General features: G+C 39.0%; 1 long non-coding RNA gene across 1 annotated transcript in view; it reads right to left on the bottom strand.

Moving 5' to 3' along the window:
• Window positions 1–611: 611 nt before the first annotated feature.
• LOC121928170 overlaps window positions 612–12388 on the bottom strand; it is a 37572-nt gene continuing 25795 nt past the window's right edge. Inside the window, exons 2-3 of the long non-coding RNA XR_006103452.1 lie at window positions 3839–3970; window positions 612–781 (exon numbers count right to left, since the gene is read on the bottom strand). This is a non-coding gene — a long non-coding RNA (uncharacterized LOC121928170). The remainder of the gene's footprint in view (window positions 782–3838; window positions 3971–12388) is intronic.

Genomic DNA, 12388 nt, shown 5'->3' on the forward strand with positions numbered 1-12388 from the left:
TGCACCATTCATTTTCTAATGGAAGGGGGGGGGTCTGGACCCCAAGAACCCCCCCCCCTTTGCTACGTCCCTGTTTCACACTTGTATCGATTAAAAATATTGTAAATGCCACATTTCTAGATCCAGAGTTATTTACAGTACCAAAGATGGGTTAGTCAGTGTCTTGGATCTGATGGGGAAGTTAAAAGTGTATTCAGACTTTTGATTCACATGGTACCAATGGACAAAAGTCAGGATCAATGGAATTATTACCCTTGTAGGGACTGCTGAACATATACACTGCGTATTCACTGTTAATCTGCTTTTGTTTTGCAGGGATATATCAATCTTACCATATGAAACATCCCCACAAATTTGAAACCTACTGCAAGTCTTGATAATCAGTGGGATGAATGCAACAGTAGCGTGGAAAGGAAATTTCTTTGCACAAATGGGAATAACAAGTATATATAAATGCTTATAGCAGCTGCATAACTGGAGAATGCACAACATAGGAGGCAATTATCTGGACTGTCTTTTCAGCAACATCTATCAAGAGCCTGGAATATGCTCCTGTGCAAAAAACTGACATATAAAATGAGACAACAGACAAGGAAAGATGAAGGCAACGATTGTATTAAAACATGGTATTCATTCATTATATTTGTCAACCAAAGGTCTTCTGAATACAGTCCTCTAGACAGCATGAAAGAATTCTGGACCATCTCCTTTTGACAGGATACTACTGTATTGTTGAGCCAACAAAGAAGATTTCTTCCCTTTCCATCATACTAGACATGAACTACAAAATAAATAATTATAATTTAAGGCCTTATAGTAAGCTTATGTGCTAAGTCTTGTTTGTTATGATCTGTAAAATTGTTCTATAAATGTGTATACAGTCGGCCCTTCTTATACACGGATTTTATATACACGGATTTAAGCATACACGGTTTGAAAATGTTACAAAAAAGTATAAATTTACCTTGATTTTCCATTTTTTATTAGGGACACCATTTTGCTATGTCATTATATGTAATGGGACTTGAGCATACACGGATTTTGTTATACACGGGGGATCTTGGAACCAAACCCCAGCGTATAACAAGGGTCCACTGTAAGTATATGTGGGTATACCTGAAGAACATCCCCGAAGAATTTAAACACAGAATGAAAAATATATTTACTTGATCGGGAACCAGAGGAACTCTGGACTGAAGCCAGGGACATTGTTAGGGAGGAAAACAAGAAGACACAATCAGTAGGTGAAAAAGAAGCTCCTATGGAGGACAGATGAAAATCTACAAGCAGATAAGGACAGAAGAGAAGCAAAAGTGAAATGGCCAAAATAGAACTAGAACCCTAAATGTAACCCTACGTGACTACGAAGCAATAAAAAGATGACAGAAACAATACAATGAAGAACTATATAAAAAGAAAGGATGGTAAATTCCTATGAAGAAGAATGAAATGAAGACTAACCTCCAATTTTAAAGTGGAAGTGGAAGCTGCACTCAGAACAATTTAGAAAAAGTCACCTGGAACAGATGGCATACCGACAGATCTCCTCCAAGCATCAGAGGAAGAAACCACTTTAGTAATTTTAACTAAAATCTGTCAACAAATATGGAAATTAAAACAATGGCCCACAGACTGGGAACACTCAGTATATATCCCAATCCCCAAGAAGGGTAACACCAGGAACTGCAGCAAGTACAGACCATTGCATTAATTTCCCATGCAAGCAAACTGATGCTAAAAATTATACAAGAAGGACCGTTACCAAGCATCCAAGATGGGTTCAAGAAAGAAAGAGGCACAGAGGACCATATAGCAAAATACACTGGATAACAAAACATACCAAAGAATTTCAAAAGAAAACCAACCAATGCATTATAGATTATACCACATCGTTTGACAGTATAGAAGATGGAAGACTATGGATCTCTATTAAAGAAATGGGTACACCACAACATTTGATTATCCTCATGCATAATCTGTACTCATGACAAGAAGCTACTGTTAGGACAGAATATAGAGAAACCAAATGGTTTCAAATTGGCAAGGGGGGTCAGGTCAGGTCAGGTCAGGCATTTTATCACCGCATATGTTTAACTTAACTTGTATGCTGAACATATCTTGCGTAAAGCCAAATTAGATACAGAAGAGGGAGGCATGAAAATTGGAGGAAGGAATGTCAACAATCTAAGGTATGTAGATGACATCATATTACCAGCAGAAGTTAACAAAGACTTGGAACAATTACTGAAGACAGCCAAGGACAAAAGTGCAAAGGCAGGTTTACAGTTGAAAATAAAAATAATGACCAGAATAGATATACATAACTTAAACTAGACGATGGTAACATTGAAATAGTTCAAGATTTCCCATACCTTGGCTGAATATTGATTCAAAGCAGAGACTGCAGTCAAGAAATCAAATGAAGGCTAGGACTTGGAAGGCTGGCTATAAAGGAAGTAGACAAGATCCTTAAGTGCAAAAATATATCACTAAATACTAAAGTCAGGATGCTCCATGCTATAGTATTCTCCATTACTATGTATGGCTGTGAAATCTAGATAGAGAAGAAAGCTAACAAGAAGAAAATCAACTCTTGAAATGTGTTGCAGGAGAGTTCTACAGATAACCTGTACTTCTAAACATAAATAAATGAGTCTTAAGAGCAAATAAAGCCTGAATTGTCCCTAGATGCCAAGATGACTACACTAAGACTGTTGTACTTTGGACACATTGTGAGAAGACTGGACTAATATAAAAGATAATTATGCTTGGTTAGGTAGAAAGCAGTAGGAAAAGAAGAAGACCACATTGCAGATGCAGATGAATAGACTCAGTCTTGCAACTCTGTGTCTGCAAGTCCTGAGCAGGGCTGTTGAGGATAGGTTGACTTGCAGGTTTCTCATTCATAGGATCACCATAAATTGAAGTCAACTTGACAGCACTTAACAGCAAAAACTTTATCCCACAGGTTAAAAAAGTAGAATTTTAACTGGATAAAAGTGTCTTTGGCCAGTACGTATTACATGATGTTGTGTCCGTCTTGCTTCTGCCCTGCATTCCATTTTCACTTATGGGTAAAACCATCAATAGGCTCTCAATCTCAGTGTTGTTTCAATACTGTGTGCAACAAATCCTTGCTACTCTGCTTCTCAGGCATTCATGTGGTATGAGTGGTTGTGATTCTGCTCCTCTCCCCCTCTCATCAATCACAGCTGCCAAGTTTTATTATTATATTATTATTATGGCTTCCAGAGGTGGTTGGCAGTTGCAATTGCTTGTCCCCCCACAATCCTGAAACATGGGATGGGGGGGGGGGGGAGAAGGAACTATTGTGGCTACCAACACCTTCCTGAAGCTGGCTGATCTCTGCACATTCACACATCAGCTGGCTTCAGGAGGCAGTTGGCAGCTGCAAGTGCTCATTCCCACCCTTCCACCCAGAAGGTGACATTTGGCATTGAAGAAAACAGATCATGGGACCATTGATCATCAAACCATTATTATGGGGAAATTTCTGATAAGATATGATGCCAAACCAGTATGCTTCCATTCTTAAACTACCACAATTGACAGCAGCCTGGTGTGATAAAGTCCAAAGAATATATTACACATATATCTATGTAACATTTGAAATTTAACAAAGAGACAAAGTACAAAAATAATTTCCTTGCACCAATTGTCCCTTACCTGGAGAGTTAAAGTGACATAACTATCACTTTTTAAAAAAGTCTTTGAGAGTCTTTGCAACTTTTTACAATTTGCATGGAGCCAGGAGGTACTCACACAGAGGCTGCATTTTCACGAACAGCTTGTGTTCTTGTTGAACTTAGTCACTTACCTGGGGTTGACATCCAAAAATAGAATTGTTCAAAGCTCTGCATAGATCCCATGTTTTATATGATCTCAGAGGTTCAAAAAGTGGTCCTTTACAATCTCACAGACCATAGGAACTTTCTGGATTGAATAGCCACTGTAGAAGAGAGGGGAAAGCTGGTGTTACATAAAAATAGTTCCTCTGCCTGCATGTCTTCTGGCTATGAGATATGAAACACCAAAGATGGGGAATAGATGGCCTTCCAGAAATCATTAGATTACAAATCCAATCATCCCTCACCATTGGCTATATCGGTTAGGACTTATGAAAGTTATAGTCTGATACCATCTACTGTAGAGGAGCATATCACACTTCCCTCCCCCACCCAGCCAGAGCCAAGTGGGTTATGCATGGGTTCCACCAATAATTGTCAGATAATATAGCCATATAATTTCTCATTACTAGGAAGCAATAAAACTAAAATGGTCCATTTTTGGTAACAATTTGTCTTCATCACTAATACAACATAGATTCTTGGAAGAGCAGTGGGGAAGTGACTTTTGGTAAAAACAGAACAAAAACCTCTTCTGCTGTGTTTACAGCTATCCCATGAGGAGACAGATTGAGAAATTACTTGGTATGATTCACAGATCTGTACACAAGACACATAATAAGACTCCTGTGGTTCAGTAGGAGGAAAGCTGCAAGCTATCCAAACAATTCATCTGGGCACTAGATAGAGAGTGATTATCACTAGCAAAACAGACCAAAATCTTGTTACAGAAGAAAATAGTACACAAATAGCTGTTTTGCTTGGCTACTCAGCATTTTACTACAAGGCAACTTTTGATAGGGTTTCTGTGATTGTATTGTTATTGTTGCTTCTACTTTACCAAGATGGTACCTGCTTATCGAAAGCACATTATTCTAGGCATGGTGCAGAGATGTTGATGGGGATAGTGGTCTAGACTGTACAGGAAATGAGAAGGAGCAAGCAAAGAACAACTGTTTGTACTTGGAATGAAAAGGCCTTGGACCAGAGACAGGATCAATCCTACAGTTAGGCTGAGTGAGGCAGTCTCCTCAGCAATCAGATTTTGGGTGCCACAAAAAGGCAGCAAATTATTAGTTGTTTAATTTCTTATTTGGTTTTACTGACAAATAAAGAAAGATATGGGCCTTCCTGATTCAGGTGTCAAAAACTATGCCTGGACTTGATTGCTACATACCTTGACTTGAATGCAAGGGACAATATTTTCTGCGCTGCCTCAAGCACCACAATTTCTTGAGCCAATCCTGGCCACAAATTTCATTCAAACTAGTAGCACTGGTCACTCTTGCTGATGTCCTGATGTGCATTGTCAGTTAAGTTTTTTTCATACATCTGCTTCCCCACTCTTGTACCATTTGAGTGCTGAAGCCAGCTAATCTTAAACAGAAGTCAATTTTTTCATTAGTTTCTTCCTTTTACCAATTTAGCTCTTCCATTTAATTTGGTGCATCTTAATCATTCCTTAGGGGTGCTCTGTGAAGTTCTCACTATTACTAATTGTGTTACTGATTGAATCAGGCAAAGGAAATGTGAACCTATATCAGTATCCATATACAAACAGAACTATGTGCTGCAGTAGGTGTGCCAAAAACAGATTGACTGTCATGAAGAAATGTCATCTGGATCACATCAAAATCCCATCTAGTCCATTGATTGGCTTCCAAGAGTGATTAACCACGTGTTTTAAGGTAACTTGCAAGCCTAGTATGAAGGCAACATCTTCATTCTATTCTTTTTCCTCAGTGTCTGGTGTTCATTTGCTGCAACTTTCCCCAAATTGGGTTTCACCAAATGTTTTGGGCTGCAACACTCATCAGTCCCAAACACTATTGCCAGTGTTCAGGGATAGCAGGAGTCATCATAGAAAGCTGATTTAATGCCTCTTCTCTTGATGTGACGCATGGTAAGGCCTCCTTTGGCTATCAGTCCTGCATGCAACTGGAAATCATCTTAAATTGTGGTGAATGTTAATGATGGCCTTTAAATAATTAAATGATGACCTTGAAATGATTAAATTTACTGGCCTACTTCCTTCTTTAGAGACATCACAAAAGAATTAATTACAGTGTGTCTTTCTACTATTTTGTTTTTTAGTCTCATATATTCACATACTTAATAGACTTGCCTTTCCAAAGCACACACCCTCTATTTGTGTTAAACTACAATCCTCATCATCCCAAATCAACATGGTGATTCTGCTGGAGGAATATGGAGTCATAATCCAATACATATAATCCTTCCATACACCTTTTGATCAGCTCAATGTAAAAACTAAATGAGACTGTTTTATTTGGCCCCTGCAGATGCATCCAAAGTTATACTTTGAATTCTGGGAAGTTGTGCTTTGGAGCTTGAGAGACTGCTGCACAGAAATTAGTTGTGCTTTGCAACCTGGGAGGCTGTAGCAGAGGGGCTTACTTCTGAGCAGACATGCATATTGTTAAGCTATGCTTTCTATTTTTGAAAGTTGTTACTTTGGGCTTAGTCCTGAGCAGATGTGCAGAGAAATGAGGTGTGCTTGGAGGGAAAATGTCCAAATGGGTAGGAATTATTTCTGGCCTCATACACTTCCCTTTGGCCTTGTTCCTCCCTTTCACTGCTAGAACGTGGCCTTTGCAAATTGGAACTTGAATCCCAGGCCAAAAAATCCTCCACTGCTGCAGTGCTAGTTACAGTACTCTGGGTACAAAATATAGCAAATCAATTCCTGTGAAAATGCAGCTTTCCAGTGATGGAGGGGTGATGTCCAATCTCAACATTATAACGGGACAACAAATTGATAACAAATTTTAATGTACCAAACACTGAAAGATATTTAACTGTAAGGCATTTAGGCTATAGATTGTCCTCACAAGCATGTTCAAAATAAAAAGCCTGTGGAAACAGATGATGCATTAATTTCCTAAATGTGGAAAGGCTCTTGAGACAATGAACAAACAAGATATTTGAATGTGTTCTGGCTCTAGTCCCTCTTTAAATGATGTCAGTGGGAGTTCAGCCAAATACTTTTAATGGAAGCATGATTGAGACATTCGACCTCTTTTTCTTTACAATCCAAATTAAGTGAACCGGGTAAGGTCAGAAGTTAACACAGAATGTAAATCTAGAATAAGAAATTAGGTCATCTTTCCAGTCTCCTGCCTGACAGAGGAGGGTTCGGGGGATTGCAATGTGACTAATACATTTGGTGCTGTGTTCCTTCAAGTCATTTCTGATTTATGATGCCTGAGGTGAACCTGTCACAGGATTTTCTGAGGCTGAGAGCATGTGACTCACCCAAGGTCACTCAGTAGATTTCCATGGCTGAGCAGGGATTCAAACCCTAGTCCCCAATGCTCAAACCACTATGTCACACTGATTCATCCCCACTAATGTATGCATAAAATAAATAATGTAGGACTTGATACCTTACTTGATATTATCTACCAGATTAATAAACTGGGAATAACACCTATTTCTTCTTATTATATCTTTGACAGTTTAGAACATAAATATGAATAAAATAAAGATTTCAGTATGAAGAGAAGAGACTGGAGATTATCACACGGAGGAGGCAAACGTCCTCCTCCCATCAAATTGTCATTAAATTGTGTTAATCGTGTGATTGGGGGGGAAGGTTATCACACCCCACATGCGTATCCTGTTCTTGTCCCATCTGTAAACAGTAATAGACCTGTCATTTAGTATAAAGTTTCTGTTAATACCAAATTATGTGTCCATTACTGTTTATAAAAACGGGACAAGAACAAGATAAGCGTGTGGGGTGTGATAATCTTCCCCCCCGATCGCACGATTAACATGATTTAATGATGATTTAATGATGGGAGGAGAATACTTGCCTCCCTTGTGATAAAGTCCTCTGTCAGACTCTATCTAGATGCATACCCATGAATTTATTCCTTGCATGTTTCTGTCAATGCAACACAAACAGTGATCTTGGCCAAATATATAGAGGAAAACCACTATTATCATTGAGTGTTTGCTTCTTCAGCTAATTGTCACTTTTGTCCAGTACTTCCCTCCAAGCATTACATAATATTCCAGTCAAGATCACCTTTGAACCACTAAAAACAATTTGATGTGGAATGTTGCGCCAACAGCAATGCACGTCTAGTCCTGGGAAGAAAAGTAAGCCAAGTTTATCTGGCAAGCAACCCTGGCTTGAGCTGAATTACCTACCATGCCCAGGAATGCTTCAGTTCCTTTTTCTAGTTGGCAGAAATTAGATGTTCTATAAATAAACCCTGGATGAAGGAAGGTTAGAAACACATAGGATTTCCCACCTTTGTTCATAGCCCTTTCAACTACACTGTTATAATAATAATAATAATAATAATAACAACAACAACAACAACAACAACAACAATAATAATAATAATAATAATATTTATTTGTATACCGCCCTCTGGCAAACCAATTCAGGCGGTTAACAACAGTAAAATATAAAATATGACAATTAAAAACACTTTATCCCTCCCCCCCCTTAAGACAGTATTAAACAGTATAACATATTAAAACACAATGTCAATGCATAAAAACAACAATTAAAAACTAAAAACCCTGATATCCCTCTGTTGATCCTCGACCATCACTAAGATGGGGCCACGGGAGGAATGAGGGAATCAGGAACCTGGGCCGGGATGGTTATAGCACCATGATTCCACTTTAACTGTTCTGCAACGTCCTATGGAATCCTGGAATTGGTGGTTTGGGAAGATGCATTTAAAATTCTCAGCCTGATACATCTCCAGTGCCTCCCAAACTGCAAACCCCAGGATTTCATAGGATACTGCCATGGCAGCTAAAGTGTAACTATGGTGCTGTAATTGTGTGGTATGAAAGGGCCTAAATATCCTAAAAGCACCATACCATGTCTGATCATGGAAGCCATGCAGGGTCAGTCTTGATTAGGATTTAGATGAGAGACTGCCAATGCATACCAGGTACTGTATGCCATATTTCAGAGGAAAGAACTAGCAAAGCCACCTCTGAGTATTATTTGCCTAAGAAATCCCTAGGAAATTCATGGTGTCACCATAAGTTTTTCAGACGACTTGGAATCATATATATACACACACACAATGTTTCCCCAGTTTTCACACCAGTGATTTTTCTACCCACACATACTGCAGAAGTTCTGGGGCAGTGTCTCCAGGCTTCTTGTCTTTAGTTGTGTTAGCCTTAAACTCCCATCAGTCTCAGCCAGTCTAATGAGCCATACTCACTATGGATGCTGAGGCTAGTGAGTGATGTGGCTGTACACATCTGGAAGAGGTCATGTGGAGGAAAGGCTTTTCTTAGCCCTTTTGTGAGAGCACAGTGGCTGCTTCCTACCTTGTCAGGGACAGTTTGTTCATCTGTCCCAGTATTGTCTACTCTACCCTAGAGGCAGGCAACCTGGGACTTTCTACACACAAAACTAATGATCTACCATTGAAATGCATTTTTTTAATCGATAAAATGTTTGGCCAGCTCTGACAGATCACTCTTGTGAAAAGAGAGGGTGGTCTAGAACATACACAATTGTCAACAGTGACTGTACAGTACAGGAGAAGCTAGGTAGTGATAGGCTTTTGCAACCATTCAACAATATCTTTCAGGAGTGGCATTGAAGATCATCCAGACATTTTAGCCAGTGCAAAATGAGGCAGCCAGGCTGCTAATTGGTGCCTAATATAGGCACCCCCAGTACTCCAAGAGTGGTTGTCAGTTGTGTTCTGGGCTCACATTCAAACTGTTTGAATGACTTAGAGCCTGGCTCTTTAAAAGACCACCTATCTCATTATGAACCTGCCCAGATGCAGATACCTTCAGAATGCCATCACATGTGGAGCCCCAGTTGGAAAAGGACTTCTGCATGCACTCTTTCCACACTGTGGAATGAACTCCCCTTGTGTTTCTCACTCTTTGCGCTTTTATAGAAGTGTATGAAGATATATCTTTTCAATCTGGCCTTTTAAACTTTATCATTATTTCCATCATCATCATCATCATGTAGATTATAAGGACTTTGCTATTTAATTGATTTTAGGTAAAAATATAAATTGTCATCATAATCTGGTGATGCCTGTCTATTAGACCTATGTGGCGTGGGAATCAGCTGTCTATGTAGCGCCTGTATATTTTCACCAGTGAATCTGCTAATAGCAGTTTGGTATAAGTAGTGTAGGTTGGGAAAGTGGGACAGCATAAGGGATTCAACATTCTCTTCCCAATACCACTATTCCAGACAACATCCCCATCTTAAAAGTAGGGTCATCTACTTTGTCTCTAAGATTGGATCTAAGGGCTGCTGCTGTGCAACATTTTTAAAGAGCAACATTTTTTAAAAATCAAGCTATAATATTTAGTAGCTAATCATGCCTTCATACAATGCTTGGAGAACAAACTCTCTAACTGACTTTACTGATTACACTTCTGCCCAAATACTCAAAGTTCTTTGGGTAGTTCACAAAAAAGAACACATTTTAAAATAGTATAAATACATTAAAAATGTTAAACCAGGGAGAACCTTTGGCTTTGGACTTCAACACCCATTATCCCTTATCATTGGTTATGCAGGATCCGACTGTTGGGAGTTGAAATCCAAAACATCTGGAATACTCCCAACCTTGGTATAAAATACTAGCACAATAAAACCAAACTAAGAGCCAATTGGTTTACACAAGCTTTAGGAAAATATGTCGGTTGGCTAACACTGCCTTAGTGTAGAACAGCACATGTCATAATTTTATGGCCTTAGAACATCTGTGGTCTGCCATAGAGAGAGAATTACACCACTGACAGTATTCCAGGGCAATTATGAGTGCCCCATTGAACTAACAAAACAAATTGAAGCTATAATTGAAGTTATAGCCATAAAGGATGGGGGGGGGGAGGCAAATATAATCATGAATGCATTCATGCCACAAATTAATTACTATACAAGATTTGCCTAATCTGTAAACTCCTGGATTCCAGTTCCATCCATCGCACAATTGCACACTAACATTAATTAATATGTTGAACTGGGAGGAATTTTTCCTCCCTGACATTGCTAATTAAAAATAGCAATGAGGTTGCAGGGGCATTGGTAACTGGCTCTCTGTGGCAGCTTTGTATTCCACTTGCTATTAAAACCGATCTCTCGCTGTAACCTTTTCAGCCTCACTAACTAAGAAATTTATTTGTTCAGCTCTCAAGAGGCTGCATACATAAGTCCCATTCACTACGCATCCCAAACATTCACTTTGCAGTATTTAATGTCTTAACTTTATGCAGTTTTAATATGTCTTAACATTTGTACCCACTCACATGAAATCAAATTTTCCTGAACACTAAAGTGAAGTGGATTTAGACTGAAGGGAAGCTTGTGTCAGTCTACACGTTGATTCCACTATGTACTTCCTTTTTTCCTTTTATTTCTTTACTCCTCTTAGGCTGGTGCCACACTGCAGAATTAATGCAGTTTGACATCACTTTAACTGTCATGGCTCCATCCCATGGAATCCCTGGATTTGAACTTCATTGAGGCACACAGAGAAGGCTAAATATCTTGGGAAACTAAAAATCCCAAAATTCCCTAGCATTATTATTATTATCATTATTATCGTTATTATTATTATTTGTATAGTGCCATAGGCTTTACATAGTGCTTTACAAAGGAGAGAAAACAACAATCCAAAATAAGAACAAAAGCCTGCCTATGACACACAATCTAAAATCACAAACAAGATTATAAAATTAATAAAATGTTACAATAACAAAGTTAAAACAATACTATAAAAGTGTAAATTAATACAAATAATATGTCATGAAATATGCGGTCATACAATCACGATGAAAGCTGGAAGGCTTCCCTGAATAGAATAGTCTTTAATTTGGACTTAAAGTAGTCTAAATAGGTGGCAACATCATGGGAAGGAGATTCCAAAATTAGGGGGCAGCATGGGAGAAGGGGCATCTCCAAGTAGGGGCAGAGAATATCCTTGGCTGAATCAGCAGCCCTGAATCACTAGAGCTCAGAGCATGAACAGGAAGATAGGGAGAAACAAGTGCAGTCAAGTAGTTGGGAGCCAAACCATGAAGGGCTTTGAAAGTTAGTAATAAGAGCTTATAGTGGATTCTAAATGGGATTGGGAGCCAGCGAGGGGACGACAACAATGGAGTGACATGATCATAACGATGGGTAGAAAAAGTTATCCTAGCGGCAGAGTGTTGCACAGAAATCAAGGGGGCAAGACAGGAAAGAGGAAGCCCGATTAGCAAAGAATTACAGTAATCCAGGTGAGAAATGACCAGTGCATGAACCAAAGTCTTAGCAGTAAAAATTGAAAGAAAAGGCCTGATTCTTGCTAGGTTATAAAGAAAGAAATGACACAACTTCGCCACGGCCTGAATTTGACGAACTAAGACTGAGCCATGGCAGATAAAGTGGTGTCAAACTGCATTAATTCTGCAATATAGATGTAGCCTTAGTAGGGTTGCCATAAGTGAGGACCTCCAAACCGGGACAAATGTAGGACAAATGCAGGACAACATTT

This window comes from Sceloporus undulatus, chromosome 4 (assembly GCF_019175285.1).
Source record: "Sceloporus undulatus isolate JIND9_A2432 ecotype Alabama chromosome 4, SceUnd_v1.1, whole genome shotgun sequence".
In the NCBI taxonomy this organism is placed as follows: Eukaryota; Metazoa; Chordata; class Lepidosauria; order Squamata; family Phrynosomatidae; genus Sceloporus; species Sceloporus undulatus.